At 39.7% G+C, this 14,262-nt stretch overlaps 1 non-coding gene across 1 annotated transcript; it reads right to left on the bottom strand.

Moving 5' to 3' along the window:
• Positions 1-10,170: 10,170 nt before the first annotated feature.
• Positions 10,171-10,252, bottom strand: TRNAS-GCU (transfer RNA serine (anticodon GCU)). The gene has a single exon. It is a non-coding gene; the product is annotated as a tRNA-Ser (tRNA).
• Between the last annotated feature and the right edge of the window lie 4,010 nt (positions 10,253-14,262).

Raw genomic sequence — 14,262 nt, 5'->3', positions numbered from 1 at the left:
CACTAAGACTAATCTAGATACCATCACTGTTGAGAGTCCACTTTGCAAGAGCCGCAGCCAATCCTGGGACAGGCAGTCATCTGGTGCTAAGTTGATTACACTGAACTCTCTCCTTGATGGAGAGAGCAAAACTTTTCTTGAAAGCAGTTATTTGTTTTGGATTTGGATTGGCTTTCCATACCCACCATGCTTCTGTCAGTACTGACTTGATAAAAGCCCTGCTCATACCAGCCCCAGCTTAGCTGGACGTTAAAATGAGATGATTTGTTTTTTTCAATGTCTACTTTCAGCTGGGTTCTTGTGACTCTTTCTTCCCTATTCCTTAATGATACCTTGGGCAGATCCCATAGCTTTCTGATCAATTTTAAGTATTAATGTTCCTTAGTTTATTTTTAATTTTAAATTTTATTGTCTATCGAATAAGTTACAGAGTCAAAATACAAGATGCACAAAAAAGCATACACTGAAAAATCTCTCTCTGATTTTTCCTTTTGTTAGGTTTGGGAATGATATTGTAGTTCCATAGGAAAATGTCCTAATTTTTTAGAGATGGCTACTGAAATATTCAAGGGTGGTATGTCATGACATCTATAGTTTACTTTAACATATTTCAGCAGAGAGAGAGAAAGCAAATGTGGCAGAATGTGAACACTTATGAAATTGAGGTGAGTATATGAATGTTCATTATGCATTATACATAAGCCTTTGGGAGTAGATGTGTTTCAGAATTCAGATTGATTATAAGGAACCTCAGTTCAGTTCACTTCATGATTTGTCCCAGGTGAGTTTTAGTGCCAAATTTATGGAAAAAAATAATTTTCAGAATGTTATGGATTTTAGAACTGTGGATAAGGAATTCTGGATATGTACTAGATCTCTATTTAACATTTTCAAAATAAAACATTTTTAAAGAAAAATCTCTATCCTACTCCTACCCCCATTCACCTGATTTCATTCTATGGAAACAGCCAAAACTATTGATTTCTTATGTAGCTTTTCAGAGATATTTTATGCATGTAGAAGCAAATATTTATTTATAATTCATCCACATTATTTTGCACAAATGGTAGAAAATTATGCGTATTGTGCCCTATTTTGCTTGTTTTATTGAATAATAAATCTTGGAGTTTTTCCTATTGCCATAGACATAGATCTACCTCTATTTTTGACAGTTGCATAATATTCCATTATGCAGATTCATTTAGCCAGTCCTCAGTTGCTGAGAAATGAGGCTATTTCCAATTGTTTTCTATTTATATAAACAGTGCTAAACTAAATAGTTTCATACATACATAATCTTACACATGTCTCAGATTATCTCTAGAATAAATTCCTAGAAGTAGAAATTCTGAGTCAAAGAATATATGCATTTGTAAAATTGATATACACTACTAAATTGCCCTCCAAAGTGGTTTTAAAAAGTTACAGCTCTCTAACAATTTCCAAAGTGATATCGCCTCCAATCTCACCAAACTTTTTGATCTGTGCCAACCTGATAGATAAGAAATCGTAAGTCATTGTAGCATTAATTAGCATTTCTTTAAATATGAACCAGATTGAGTAAATTAATATTCATGTATATTTTCTTTCTGTGAACAGTCTGTTCATACCCTTTCCCTTTTTCCTTTTGGTCTTTCTCTTGTTGACTTGTATGATCATCATATATTAAGGAAATTATCCTTTTGTGATAATTTGGAATTTTTCTATTCTACTTTGTAGCGGTTTTAGTTACAAAGAAATTTTTAATTTTTAAGTAGTTAAATTTACTAATATTTTATGGTTTTTGTGATACTAAGAAAGCCCTCCCTTGTGCTAAAACTATAAAATAAAATTCTCAGGTGACTTCTTCTAGTACTTTTATGGTTTTATTTTTTTTCTATTTAAATTTTTGAACCACCTGGAAATTATCCAGTTGTAAGATGTGAGGTGTGGATTACACTCTGTTTTTTTCAGATATCTACCCAGATGGCCCAGTACCATTTATTGAATAATCCATATTTTCTCCACTGACTTGAAATGTCATCTTTATAATATTTGTGCTTAAATATTTGTGCCTACTTCGGGATTTTCTATGTTGTTTGTACTACAATGTTTTATTCACTGTAATGCTAAAAGATAAACTGAAGCATATTACAAATTTTAAGAGTTTATTTGAGCAAAAATTGATTCCAATGGGCAGTGCCAAACCAGAAGTGGTTAGGAGTGCTCCACCAGCAGGAGCTCTGGAAAAACTTTTATAGAGAAAAGGTGGAAACAAAACAAGGAAATTATTGATTGGCTATAGCTTAAAGCCTAGTTTGTGACTGGCTGTCCTTAGGTTTTGATTTCATAATCTTCAGGCATTTACAGGTTTAGATTTTGGTTTGCTTACATAGGCTGCTACATACGGCATTAGAGCCACCTCAATCTAATGGTCTCCTTATTTAATTAACTTAACAGTAGCTTGTAAGATGTTTTAATACCTGGAAGGCCTATGTCTTCCTTGTTATTATTCTTTTCTGAGTTTTCCTGGCTGCTAATGCTTGTTTACTTTTCACATAAACTTTAGAAGCAATTTACCCAGTTCGAAAACAAAATTCCACTTTAATTCTTGTTGGCATTATATTAAATACCTAGAGTAACTAGTAAGAAAAAATTGATATGTCTCTTCCTCCATATCTTGGGTCAGGCAACAACATTTAAAGTTTTCTTATTATTGATCTTGTAATTTCATCAAATTAGTTTCTCAATATTTTATCTCTTTTGCTGCTGTTGTAAATGGGGTCTTTTGTCCAGTGTGTGTGTGTGTGTGTGTGTGTGTGTGTGCATGTGTGTGTAGGAAAGCAAGTGACTTCTCTTGTTTATTTTTACAAATATATTTAATTTCATAAACAAATCCTGGGGTACCTTTGTATATCTAATATGATGATAATTTTTACTCCTTCTTTCAAGTGTATTTATTTCTCTTGCTAAATACATTGTCTAGTTCCTCCAGAATAATATAAAACAATAGTAATGAGAGTGGACAGCTTTCTAGCATGTTGCTTACTTCAAAGGGAAGGCATATAATGTTTTCTCTGAAAAGCAGGATGATGACGGTTGATGTAAGTTACGTATGTTTTATTATGTTATGTAAGGAACCATCTATTCTTTTTTATTAAAATTTTTTCAAATGTCAAAACTGGATGTTAATGTAAGCAAATGTCTTTCCAACATCTGTTTAAATGCTTATATGCTGTTTCTCCTTAAATATGTTAATATGGTGAATTATGTTTAAAGATTTCTTAAAGAATTTTTCTGCTCATCCCCATTTTGTCATGGTAAATTATTTATTCCTTTAATGTGCTGCTGAATTCTGTTTTCTACTATTTTATTTAAGATTCAGCATAAGTGAGAATAAGAATATGTGGTTTTCTTGTTGGTAATATATTTTGGTTTTCAAGATCAATATTCAGATTGTTTCCCTCCAAAATCTAGTATTCTTTTCTTTTTCTCTGTTCTGGAACAGTTTTAAATGCATTGGAATTATCTGTTCTGTAAATGGTTTCTTAGAATTCACCTGTGAAACTGTTATGTCTGATGCTTTTAGGGAGGTAGTTTGTTGACAACTTTTTATGTCTTCACTTGTAACTGGTCCGTGTGGATTTTCTTTCTTCTAAGGTTCTTTTGGTATATTATATTTTCTGGAAATATATGCATTGAACCAGGTTTCTAAGTTATTTTGCATAGCGTTTAATAAAGTGGTATTTTTAAATTTCATCTGCATTTGCGGTTACAAACACTTCTGGCTGTGACCAGCGACGGAGAGCGTTGTAAGAACTCGTCCCTGAGAGAAGAGGGGACCTCAGAGTTGAAACTGGAGCGGAGGGGGCCACACGTCTGCCACCTCACTCACACCGTTTCAGCAGCGCGCGCCGTTTCAGCCAGGGTATTTGAAAGTTCTCGGGAACTGGAGGTGCCAGAGAAGGAAGGAACCAAGGAATTGGACACAGAGCAAAAAGGAGACTGACAGAGCGAAAGGCCGCAGCCGCGGGATTTCTCGAGGGGTGTGGGAGAGCAGGGGCCGCAGGATTGTGCCCCGAGTGTTCCCCTCCCCCGCGCTCCCAGCCCGCTCCAGCGCCTGGTTCAGAGCGCGCAAAGCCTAAGAGGTGCCAGAGGAGTGTTTATTAAACAGCTCTTCTTTCCCACTGTGTCGTTCTTGCTGCTTCGGACTCCACTGATTCCTAAATTTTGTTCTTTCTGATTCAGAACATTTTAAGCCTAGAAGGACCTGGGAACTCATCCAGCAAAGATTGGAGATCAACGCCTCCATTGCTCTTTGCCCTGAGATTCCATCCTATCCATCCCCCCAGGTTAGGGTCCTGCCTTGAGTTTTCTGAGTAGTCGCCAGAAAATCCCCGAAGCCATGAATTTTGAGGGTCTTTGCTAAGGTTCTTAAAGGGGTGACCCCCCAAACGGTTGAAAATCTCTAGGCCCAAGGTGCGGGCGGGGGTGGGGGGGGAGGGGCGGTGGTCCTCTCCTTGCCCATCCACTATTAAATGCACACACCCCTGTGCGTTTTAGCAGCCCCCACCCCATCTCCCCCAGCCGAAAGGACAACACATTTTTGCAATCTGGGATTTTACCTTTTAATTCTTTCATATTGTTCCCTCTACTGCCACCACAGAGCTCAGCCCGGTGGGGGGTCAGCATCGAAAAATGACTCCTGAGTCCTATATAACTGGCCATTAATTGTCTTATGCAGATGTGCTTTAAGAAAAATGATAAAAGTTTATATGCTCCTCTGCCTGCCACCCTCTTCAAACATTGCAACAGCAAATTCTGTAGTAATTGAAAAGTGCCTGGACCCCCAATTCAATTCTTAAAAAAAAAAATCTGCACCAACAGTTCGACGTGTAGTCCTCCAAGCTACTTATAAATGAATATATAATTGTATGTCTACTTCTAGAATTATATTTACAAAAATAGAAACTGCTATACATTACTGTTCTGCAGCGTACTTTTTATGTCAGTTGCCATCTGTTTTATAGGCCGCATAATTTGTGACCAACACTACTACTTTGATCATTCCTTGACAAACACCTTGATGAACTTATGCAAGTATTTCTAAAGGATAGAGTTTTAGAAATGGAATTGCTGAGTGATGATATCCTTTTTTTTTTTAAGTTAGTTTTATTAAGACACCACTTGCATATGGTAAAAATCACCTTTTTATGTGTACAGTTAGATGAATTTTGACAAACACTTATTGTCATGTAAAGGCTGCTACAATCAAGGTGTACATTTCCAGCGCCCTCCAATATTCCCCTTGCTCCTTTTTAGTCAGTCTTTCCTTCCACTCCCAGCCCCTGATAACCACCGATCTGATTTTTCACTCATATTCTTTGCCTTCTCTGGGATGGAATCATATACCATTAGGATTTGGGTCTAGTTTCTGGTTTCTTTCACTTCGCATACTGCTTTTGAGATTCCGCTATGTTGCTGTCTGTATCAGTGGTTTGTTCTTTGCATTGTTGAGTAATATTCCACTGCACGAATGTACCACAATTCGCTTATCCATTCACCAGGTGATGGACATTTGGGTTGTTTCCAGTTTTGTCAATTATGAATAACGCTGCTATAAACATTCACTCACAGGTGGACATATGTTTTCATTTCTCTTGAATAAATACTCAGGATTGTTGAGTCATAGAGTATTTGTTTAATGTCATAAGAAACTGCCAAACTGCCTTTCCAAGTGGCTGTACCATTTGGTATTCCTAGTGGCAATGTATGAGTTCCAGCTGCTCCACATCCTCATTAGCATTTAGCAGTTAGGTTTATTATTTTTTTAAATTTTAGCCATTCTAATACATGTGTAATGGTATTTTATTGTAGTTTTAATTGAATTTCCTTCATGACTAATGACGCTGAGATCTTTTCATGTGCTTACTTGCCGTCTATATATTTTCTTTGTTGAGGTCTAAATCCAAATCTTTCCCCCATTTTAATGGGGTATGGGATTGTTTTCCTATTGTTAAGTTGTAAGAGTTCTTTATATAATCTGGATACAAGTCTTTTTATCAGATATGTGCTTTGCAAATATTTTCTCCCAGTCTGAGGCTTGTCGTTTCATTGTTATTAACAGTGCTTTTCAAAGAACAGAAGTTTTAAATTTTGATAAAGTCCAATTTTTCTATTTTTCTTTTATGTTTTACATTTTCTGTGTCCTAGTTTTAAAATATTTTCCTAACTCAAAGTCATAAAGTTTTTCTCTTTTCTTTTAGAAATTTTAGAGTTTTAAGTTTTAGTTTTAGGTTTTATTTAGGTCTATTAGCCATTATGAGTAATTTTTGAATATTGTGTGAAGTAAGAACGGAAATTCATCATCTTTTCCCTCCCATGGCTGCTGCCCAACTATTGCAGCACCATTTCTTGAAAAGACTCCTTTCCTTCTAGATTCACTAAATTACCTTGGCACCTTTGATGAAAATCAGTTGACCGTAAATGTGCTAGTCTGTTTTTGAAGTCTGACGTCTACTTTTAAAAGGGTGATAAATGATGTGCCAATTTGCTCTCTGAAAGGCGTTTTACTCTCCCTCCAGAAGTATGCGACAGCGACTTTACAGACGAATCCCGGTTCATTTGGTCAGTTTTCTCCGCCAGGAACAGAACTTGGGACCTACCCTCCAGTTTCCTTTATCTTGACCCAAACCCAGCTCTTCTGAGAGTCTCAGGAGCTGGTACCACCGCAGAGCTTGGTGGTAAACGTCATAAGAACGTCCGTTTTCGTCAGAAACTCTTTAAGACGCTGCCGATTCATTTCAGTTAATCACGATACACACCGCAAGGCAGCTGTCCTCTTGTGGAACAGTCAGCATTATGGACTTTGAATCCCACGATCCGAGTTCACATCTCCCTGCGGCCTTGGGGTCCGGTTTTGCCTTTACCTCTCTGGTAAATGACTTGGAGCAGCCCATTTCTCCCCTCTTTTGAGTAAAACTCCTTTCCGACTTAATGATATGCTCAGCTTCAAGGGGTGAGAAAGTTGTATTTCACAGCGAAGGAGTTCTCAAGTCAAAATTTAATGCCTCTCTTCTGTGACCCAAAGCGGGCTGAGGGCTGGAGAACTCAGAAATGGACATTTCCCTTCGGAAGTTTACAGACTCCCCGGGAGCCGGGCGGAAAGGGCGGGATGGTAACATTTCTCGGGGAGCACGGCTCCGGCCTCCTGATCCTCCCAGGGAGGACCCTCTCCCCGCCCCCGCCCTGCCCAGAGGCCCGCTCACCGACACGCGGAGCCACCGGCTAGGTTTGACAGATTTGTCCATAAAAAATTCTTCGTTCTTTATCTGAAATTCAGTTTTAACTGGGCGTTCTGTATTTTATCTGGCAACCCTACCGCCGACCTCCGGCCGGCGGCGGGTGCGCTTTCTCCACTGCGGGGCATGCTTTCAGGTCATTCCCCACCTCTGGGGGAGGGGATCTCCCCATTCACCCAGCAATCGCGCTAGTCCGCCTTCGTCCTTCCCCACCGCCCACCCCAACCCCAACCCGAGGCTGGAAACGCCTCGAAAACCAGCAGAGGACCGAGAATTGGGGAGAACAAGTTCCGGCTGTCCAAGCGCCCAGTCCTCCCGGAGGCGGGAAAACTCCTCACCGGTCCGGGCCGGGAGACGGCGGGGCGGGGCGTGGCCGGGAGGCGGGGCGTGGCCGGGAGGTGGAGGGGCGTGGCCGGGAGGCGGGGCGGGGCCGGGAGGTGCGCGGGGCGGGGCGCGCGGGGCGGGGCCCGTCTAGACAGGTGGAACGCCCCCTGCGGCCTTCAGTGCTCCCGCGCCGGGGCTTCTGGGCCCTCGGGCCCGGGAAAAACGGAGGAAACCTCAGTCTGTGTCCTCTCCAAAGTCTCCTAAACGCCCACAGCCGGAGCACCGGAGAATGATTCCCCGAAGCCGAGGCTCACGGACAGGAAATGTCCACTGGAAGAGTAAAAACCTGTCTAGACGGAAAGGAAGGAAATTGGCTCCGACTGAAAAAGAAAAAAGCAACGCTGCTGTTGTCAGGCTGGAAACAGACACCGGCAAAGACAGCTGCAAAGTTAACAGGAACACGGTTTGCCCCGGATCACGCAGCGGCTGCAAAACGCCACAGCGGCCCCCTCCTTGAGAGTATGATTACCGCCTTACAACGCTCCAGACGCGCCCTTATGCACCCACCTATTATTGGGGATACCTAAAGCCGCCCTCTTTTCATGACAATACCCAATCCCTAGTTAATCCCCGGTTCTCCTCATCCCGCTTTTGCAACAGCCGCCAATCCAGCTCTCCGCTTCACTTAGAGCCTCCTCAGAACCAACCCTTCAGCGGAAACTCAATCCTTAAGCAAAGACGCTTCTCATTCCTCTTGTTGAGCGGCACTTCCCGGTTACTCTGGAGTATCCTGTCCCTGCGTTGATTCAATAAACTGATTTTGTCAGACTACAGGTTTGTTCCTGGTGGTGTTTGGCTGGTGTCTTCAACATCACGTTAGTTTGCTCTGTGGGTCCTAGCTTTGGGGACATGGACAGAGTAGGGGTAAGAGTGAGTAATCCTGGAGGAGCTGAGAGGGTTCAGCATAGACACTCATGCTGATGTTGGAAAGATGGGAGAAACGCCGGTCTTAAGGAGAAAAGATGTTACTAAGATGGACAGAAACTAGGTTAACCGTGTTTTGAAACAAAACAAAACTAGAGCAGCAGTGTCAAACTTTAGCACAAATCAGGATTACCTGAAGAGCTTGTTAAAGCATAAATTGTTGGGCCCCTGCCTTGGAGTCTGTATTTCCATCAAGTTTACAGGTGATGATGATGCCATTGTGTGGGGGAACCACACTTTTGAGAACCACTTTTGAAAACTAGAGTAATCTCATCTGTTGCATAAGAGCTGATGCTTTGAATCCAGCGATCCAATTTCAGACCTCTGATTTAGACATTTTAAATTTTCATTCTAATAAAACAAACGAGTTCTACCCTCAAACCACACAAAGGCTCAACCTCACGAACACTAGAATCCATTAAATCTTAAATATTTAATCAGCCCAATTTATAAATTGCTGGTGGTTATATAGAAAACTTGTAATTCAATATGTAAAATTAAGGCCACCAAGTTTATGAGAACTCAGGATTCCTAATTTTTTCCTTTTCACTGCGGGTGTTTGTGCTTCCATTTAGATGACCTGTGACAATGCTAGTTGAAATAATAATCCCTATTATAAGGCTGCCTAAGCAGCTATGGTCTGGTCTCCTTTCCACCTTGTTGATTGGGAGTGTAAATCATACAACCTCTATGGAGGAAATGTGGCATTATCTTAAAAGTAAAAAAATCATAGAACACAGCATATCTACTTCTAGATATTTATATTTCAGATATAGATAGACACACATGCAAAACGGCATATCCAAAAGGGTATACGTGACACTAATAGGACCCAACCTGTGGGAAGGATAATTGGTGACAAAACTTTGCTGTATAGCTTTTTATACTTTTTGAATCATGTCAATGTAGTACATATCAAAGAAATGGAAATAATAAAATAAATAAAATGAAGAAATATGTTATTCTTTTTTTTTCCTTCTACCGGTCTGCCAAGATGGAAGTCACAGGTAGAAACTACACAATACCCACATTTTTCTTTGCTTTTCTCAGGAAGAAATACTTAGCCCTAACTGGAACTGTATGGCGTGTACTTTTTAGTTATGTCGTATCTCTAAGAGACACATATGCCTCCTTGTCAAAGACAGGGGTCCTTAGACAATAATGTTTGCTTTTAAAATTAGCATTAAAGATATAACAAAGATTGCAGTAGAGATAAAATTAGCCTGAAAACGCCTTAAATAACCATATAGTTCAGTATACATAATTTCATGTACATTACTCTATGGACAACTTTATCAATTCCTTTAAATTTGTTAGGCAATGTTTCTTTATGGTCCTCAATTAATTCGTGAGTTGTGTCCTCAATGGGGAGTCTCTGCTAAGCAAAACTTCGAATGAAAATTTGGTAGGGGAATGAAAGATAAATCAAATAAATCAATTGATAAATTAAGTTCACAGCCACGGAAAGTGCTACTGAGAAAGCAGAGAACAGGGAGGATTAGAGGAAATTACTCAACTGGGTGGTGAGTAAGGAATTAACTCACCAAAAGGAGATGCTTTCCCACTGTAATGCTCAGTCAGCCGACGAGGATGGGATTCGAACCCACGCGTGCAGAGCACAATGGATTAGCAGTCCATCGCCTTAACCACTCGGCCACCTCGTCATGCAGAAGCACCAGCCGTTCAATTTCTTCCTCCCTGCAGTACTCCCAGACAGTTGGTAGCAATGTATCTCGTTGCCCTTTCCCTGGCTTAATCTTCACAACCACAGTCTGAGTCAGGTATCTTAAAGTGCATTTCACCACCACCACAAAACTGATGGACGACGCTTAGAGTGGTGCAGTATTTGGCTCATACCTAATAACAGGTAGAACCAGGCCTGGCACACATTATTAGACGCCAGTCGACCCTGACTCGCCGACTCAGCTCCAGCCCGCAGCCCTGCGTGCTTCGGAGGCAAACTCTCCGACCTCCACAGAGTCCCTCAGCCGCTGCGTTCGCGTTCGAGGAATTCATTTTCTTGCCTCTTGATCAAAACGTCTGGGATTCCTGCTTTCTGAGCGGTACCAGAAACCTGGCTCTGCGATTCCTTCTGTTTGCGTTTGTAATATGCCCGACGGCCAGAAGACGCTCTCATTTCTCTTTCGCTACCCTCTCTAGGACTTGGCATTGATCAGTCTATGATAAATCAGCAACGGGCGAGAATGTGTTTCGGAAAAAAGTAGAGAAGTGCAAAAGCCCTTAGGGGGAGTCGTTTGTATCATAACTCAAAATCGGCAGCACCGGGCAGGGCGGGTGGGGTGGGTAAGGCCCGATGCAGGAGTCAGAGTGCAGGATTCTGGTTGTGGCTCTTTCCCGAGCCACATCACTAACTCCAACCCTGACTTGGGGAGCCGAACTGGGTAACCCCTAACGTCCCTTCCGGCTCCGAGAACCTCAGTGGTAATGTGACCCTCAGGAAGCCTCTTCACTCCTGAGAGTTTGTGTGCTTTTTTATATTTAGTGCAGAATTTTGGAAGGGGGAACTTTCTTTTCTACCAAAATGTTGGTGCTTTTTCGCTCCCTATCAAACCTCTTAGCTCTGTTCTCAACTTTGTTGGGAGGGACTCTTTTCTCTCTCACCCATATTCACCGAATTTCAAAATGTCTTCGGTTAGCACAAAACAACCATTAGGGGTACTTCGTCCACAATACTAAACTAAACAGCCTTATTTATTCCTTTGAATGGGGCGAGCATATTGTTACATGTCTCATCATCCAGTGCCACTCACACTCACTCTTCAGAGACTCAAGGGCAACCTCATTTCACGCCAGTAACTTCAGAATTGGTCCTAGAGGAAGCTTTGAGGGGGGAATTTCTGCCACTAACACAGAAAGAGTTTCACTGAAGTTTGGTTTAGACCATTCTCCGTCCAACTAGAGGGCAGGAAATATATACTTGTTTTGGTAATCGTATTACACCAGTGCAAGAGTACACCAACAATATAACTAAATGAATGGATAAAATCTTCTAGATTTAACACAAAATCTAAGCATCAGAATAAAGGTAACTAGAATGAATATGTTCAATTAAATCTCTTGGGTTAATAATCCTAGTAGTTTTTTTTTTTTAAATCCTGAGTTTGTGGTGAGTATTAAATTAGTTAATATCAGTAAAATGCTTAGAAAATTGCCTTGCAAATAGTAATCACTGTGTAAGCCACTTGACATTATTGTAGTTGTTTTTATTACGAATAAAATAAATAATAAGCTGATAATTAATTACATGAAATTACATTCAATAAGAAAAGAAAACCCAGTTGGAAAAAAATAACCAAAAAACACATATGGTCAATGCACAGAAGAAAATCAAATGATTGATGAATCTATTTGAAGATACTCTACCTAATTTATCTGTAGGGTATGCCATTTAAAACAATAACATATCATTCTCCTTCCCCTGCTCCCACTCCAGATTTCTGAAATACTGTCCGTACAGGTGTAAATTGGCCCAATCAAACTGAAGAACAATAGCGTAAGACCTATTAAAATGTGCAAAGTTTATGTGCTTCCTTCGTCCTTTCCTTAAGCCCAATAGTCAACCAACTAGTAGAGAATTATGCTAGAGAAATGCCACCACTAGTGTGAAAAAAATACACACACACATATTATGCATAGTTCATTGGAACACTACTTATAATAGTTAAACATTAGAAACCACCTGATGCCCACCAAAATGGAATACTTAGTTAAATAACTTATGATTAAACAAAACATTAGAGTAGTATGTTACCATTAATAACAATAATACAAATCTACATGTAGTAACTTACAAATATTTTCCCACTTAGTTTAAAAAAAGGCAAGTTGCAGAACAGTATATATAGTATTTTTGTTTAAGTGATAGACTGAGAGGTTAGATATTTAATATTAGTGAGAACCATTTAGCTTCAGCCCCAATTTTTCCTTTTTATTTTTATTTTTATTTTTGTGTGTGTGTGAGGAGATTGGCCCTAAGCTAACATCCATTGCTAATCTTCCTCTATCATGTATGTGGGATGCTGCCACAGCACGGCTTGATGAGTGGTGTGTAGGTCCATGCCTGGGATCCAAACTCCTGAACCCTGGGCTGCCGAAGCAAAGATACAAACTTAACCACTAGCCAATGGGCAGGCCCCTCAGCCTCAATTTTATGAAGGCCCCAAACTTAGACTTTTTAAGTTATCCTCAAAGGAGTACTATGTATGTATAAGTCTATGTATGTATTATACATACCACCATTGTGTATGGATGAAGAATTTTAAATATATCCCAATATGTTCAAATCTTATTTGGCATTTTTTTATTTTTTACATGTTGGGAAGAAGATGATGTGAACCTTTTGCTATTTCTGGAAGCCTCTGATTGATATAAAAATAAGCATCCTGAAGACGTATGCCAGTTGTTAACAGCTATGATCTGAAGGTTTTAAATTTTCTATATTAAACATTTTTCCAAGATTTAATTTTTTTCTTTACCATGAGTATGCGTCACTTGGTAATTTAATTTTAAAAAGTAAAGATAAATTTAAAGAAATTATTTAAAGGCAGAAAAGTGGTGGACAGAGCCAAAGGCTGCTCAGAAATGAAGATATTAATTAAGAAATGACCACTAGGTTTAACAACAATTTTTATACCTGATAGGATAGAGTTTCATCTTGACATCTTATAGATCAAGCTGACAGGCATTACCTGCAAGAGGTCTGATTCCACAAACTACTTCAGGACAGTGGAAAGCATCCTTGTAATTGTGTTCCGTAGCACAGTGATTGTAATCGCTGTTTCGTACCTCAAACTCCTGCATGGGCTTTCTTCCTACCAAAGCTTCCCAACCTTGCTTCTTACATCTCACCAAACTACAGAGGATCAGGGCTGTACTTCTCCACCTTTTCTCAGTGGGGATCTGGGTTACACTTTCCATTTCCACAGGGAGGGCATATAAAGTCCAGAAATCAAAACTTGATTACAAACCCATCTGAAGCAGAATATGAGCAAAATTCTCATTAGGTGCCCTGCATTAGTCCCCTGTGTTTCAGGCCAAATGTCTGAAGTAGCATGTCTTTTGTTTCATTTTAGAGTTAGCAGAAGAATTTGGCTTTTTAAAGAATTGTAAAAAAAATCAGATTTACATCCTTAATGAGTAATTCTCTCTCCTTGTTCAAGATTTTAACTACAAATGGTAAAGATTCCAGAATTTTCTCTTTCTTACAGTAAATCTAATTCACAGGAAATTATTTGCTAATTCCTTGGTTTATTTCCCATTTTTAACAACTCTATTCTTTCTTTTGTCCACTTATTTAAATACTGCAGGGGTAAGGTGTACATAATTTATTCAAAGGAATAGAGAAAACTTTTAAGAAAACTTCCAATCTTGCAAAAGTTTTGACAGCCAATTTGTTTGAATCTACATTCACCAGAATAAAAATAATTTATTAGTAGATGTGTTCCTAGCAAAGGTGGCAGAGCAGTCTTGAAAACTGAATATCGTAATTGCCAGCTTCTGAAAAGTGTGTTTTGACTAAAACAACGTGCCGGGTTAAATATAAAGAGCACTATGAAATCTGGGGAAAGGAGACTTTTAGGAGACGATTGCAAGGCATTAAAGCAGAGCAGAGAAATGAGGGAAGATATCATACATCGCCATGAACGTGAAGATT

The sequence above is a fragment of the Equus przewalskii genome, chromosome 19, assembly GCF_037783145.1.
Source record: "Equus przewalskii isolate Varuska chromosome 19, EquPr2, whole genome shotgun sequence".
In the NCBI taxonomy this organism is placed as follows: Eukaryota; Metazoa; Chordata; class Mammalia; order Perissodactyla; family Equidae; genus Equus; species Equus przewalskii.
This window is presented reverse-complemented; position numbering and strand designations above follow the sequence as displayed.